Raw genomic sequence first — 3,524 nt, 5'->3', positions numbered from 1 at the left:
CTTCAACCACCTTTATCAACAATACACATATAAACTGCTTTTAGTCTAACTTTATTTTGTATTTCTGATACAAACTAAGCACTGCTTTTTCCTTCCATATCAAAACTATCTATTACCTATTTATGAGACAAAGACTGTCTGCAAAAGTACACAGTGACTTGGATGGGGTTGTGATGGGGTTTGAGGTGGTGATGGTGGGGTTTGCCAACTGCTTATGTACAAGGGACACTAAAGTAACAGGTCTATGTCAATTATTCGAATGCTTAAAATGTCGAACGTTATATGGTCGAGACCATATGTTCGACATTTCAAATGTTCAAAGGTTGACTTTTAATGGCGCCATATGGTGCAGAATGGGAGAATTTCCCTTTTCTGCACTGAAGTGCGGTCTCGGAGTTGGTATATTTAAGTAGGGAGGGGTGGGGAGTGGAGGGGGGCTTGCCCCCCTGCTCGCACTGTTAGTGTATGTTTTTCTTTTTTTTTTTTTTTTTTATTAGATATTCGAAGTTCCAAATATCGAACATATGGTCTCGACCATATGGTATTCGGCATTTTGGAAGTTCGAATATTTGACATAAACCCAAAGTAACTATATACAGTGAAATCAGTGTAGCAATTGCAGCTGAGTAGGGAAACCACTGATCTGATCAACTCCTATAAATTAGTTGCTTGTAATGATTTACAGTATTGGCTTGCACTTTTGCATGAACATTCCTGGATTTTAATCTGGGGTAAAATTGCTTAATTGCACATTTGAATGTACATTTGCATTTTCCTATCATTCTGTGATAATTAGACTGGTATTTCTCAACGTGTATGAAATGTTAAGCCAAGGCCACATCGGTCTGAATGGGCACTAAGTGAGGTGAATGTAAAAGATTCCATGGTACTTATCAAAAAAACAGTAGAAGCTCCCTTATGCCCTGGCCAAATTCTCTTAGTCAGTATGAATATCACCTTGGGTCTCTTCAAAAAATAGGCCATTGGCCTAGTGGGACTAATCTGGTAAACAAAGTGCAAATAAATAAAGTGATAATAAAACTGTAGGCTGGCAAGGATTCTAACCTTCCAGTGTGTCCCATCACTTTTTGTTTTTTATGTTAGCAATTGTTTTAACCCACTTGTAGAAGGGATTGACTATATTGCATAACTAACTGTATACTGTCAAAACTGTACAGTTATTACAGTGATACCAGTGATTATATTATGATTGTATACAAGCACTTTTCTGTATTTGGGAATACTAACTGTGTGTGTGTGTGTGTGTGTGTGTGTGTGTGTGTGTGTGTGTGTGTGTGTGTGTGTGTGTGTGTGTGTGTGTGTGTGTGAGAGAGAGAGAGAGAGAGAGAGAGAGACGGAACATGCATGTGGATGTGTGGGTGAGTATTTCATGGTTGAGAGCAAGTGTGTGAGGGCTTGTTTGCGGATGTTTGAATGTGTCTGTGCATATGTGGGAGTGTCTGGGAGTGTGTGTGTGGGTGTATTAAGGGGGTGCCTAGGCACCCTCAATGAATGGGTGGTAGGGTGAACACTTGTGCATTCAGGTCTGTCAGTGTGTTGTTGGATCCAGGGACACAGTAATGAGCCATTAATGAGGTGTTTCTTTGTGCAGCTTTACCATGTCTGTGACAGGTGTGAATTATCTTTAGCTAAAAGAAAATGTATCTTCTTAAAGAAATGATATTATTATTATTATATTATTTTCACTATATACAAAAATGCACTATTATGTAAGTTCATTTTTAGCCATATTTTGACATGTCATAGGGCAAGAAATGCCACTCTATATTACATACACACATGTAGATATAAGTTGGAGGATTTTGATTACACTGGTCCCAGAACTAAGCACATGCTGAAAAATGTACATTCATCAACAGAAAATGCTCATGTACAGAATTTATTCAGACAAAAGCCCAGATATGAGTCAAACATCTGGAACAGCTAAAAAATGTTGCAGGCTTCAAATGTACCTGTTTCATACCTTTAGTGTTCCACTTCAGGTCCACAGTGTAGGCAGTTAGAGACAGTCGTCCTTCCTGGGAATCCGTTTTCATGGTATCTGTAGCCATCTCCAGCTGGAATGCAATAACAGATGAATGTATGGAGAGCATACCAGTAAACTGTTTAGTCCATGCACATTCTAGATCAGCTGTTGAGATACAACTGAATTGTTCCTCGTTGAGGATATTCTGTATTGCTACCTTCAGTCTGTTGATCTTTCTCTGAAATTTGTGTGCTTTGAGTCACATACCATGGCTTCACTTGCCCTACTAGGTCAGTTTGTCAATCTTCTATGTCTGATACATCTGTTTTGACACTTACAGAATTCAGATGTATTCTGATGTTTATCAAAGGAAAGTTTTCATCTCTGTCTTCATTTGATCAATTGATGATGAGATCTCAAGCCAAGAACCACACTGGCTATAGCTGGACTGATTGGGAGAAGAGTACGATGCCAAGCACTCCCATAGGAGGCAGCATTCTTGTCACAGGAAAATTCAGGAGAATGAAACTTCAGGCCAATATAATGACCTGCATGACACTGTTTGTCAAACTACCCAGTGCTGGGATGTGTGGAAGGATCCTTAACCCGAACCAATGCTATTGCTGTAGCACTGTGAGAAGGCAAAATGTAGACAATCATCATACAAACTTGAGGGTAAATATACCTACATGAAGTCCTTGTGCTGTCTGGGTATCACCAGCTCCACCTCAACTTGGTATGGATCAAGTTCATGCCCATCTTTTGAAATGATGAGATGGTGATCAATACACCGCAGAGACAAAATAGCATGAGCGGGAGATTAGTACACCCCCAGCAAGAAAATGGCATGAGATGGTGATCAGTACACCTCCTACCAATAAAATAGCACAAGATGGTAATCAGTATAAGCCCCACCAATAAAATTGCATGAGACTATGATTGATGTGCATCCTCAAGCAAAATAACATGAGATAGTGATCAGTACACCCATCACCAACAAAATAGAATGAGATGGTGATTGGTATACCCCACCACCAAAATAGCATGAGATGGTGATCGGTACACCTCCCACAAACAAAACAGCATGAGATAGTGATCAGTGCAGCCCCCTCCCCACCAACAATACAGCATGAGCTCGTGATTGGTAACACAACCACTGACAAAATAACACAAGATGATGATCAGTACACCCACCACCAAAAAATGGCATGAGATGGTGATCAATACACCTCCCCAAAAAATAGCATGAGATGGTAATTGGTACACCTCTACCAACAAAATAGCATGAGATGATGATGAGAATACCTTCCACCAACAAAACAATGTGAGATAGTGATCAGTGCACCCCCCACCAACAAAGTAGCATGAGATGGTGATCAGTACACCCCCAACAACAAACAGTAAGAGATGGTGAATAGTACACCCCTCAACAACATAATAGCATGAGATGGGGATCAGTACACCCATGAGATGGTGATCAGTACACAGCCCACCAATATAATAGCATGAGATGGTGATCAGTACACCCTTCACCAAT

Source organism: Protopterus annectens, chromosome 3.part0 (genome assembly GCF_019279795.1).
Source record: "Protopterus annectens isolate FY-2018-M chromosome 3.part0, PAN1.0, whole genome shotgun sequence".
Lineage (NCBI taxonomy): Eukaryota > Metazoa > Chordata > Ceratodontiformes > Protopteridae > Protopterus > Protopterus annectens.
Note: the sequence above shows the minus strand (reverse complement) of the source record.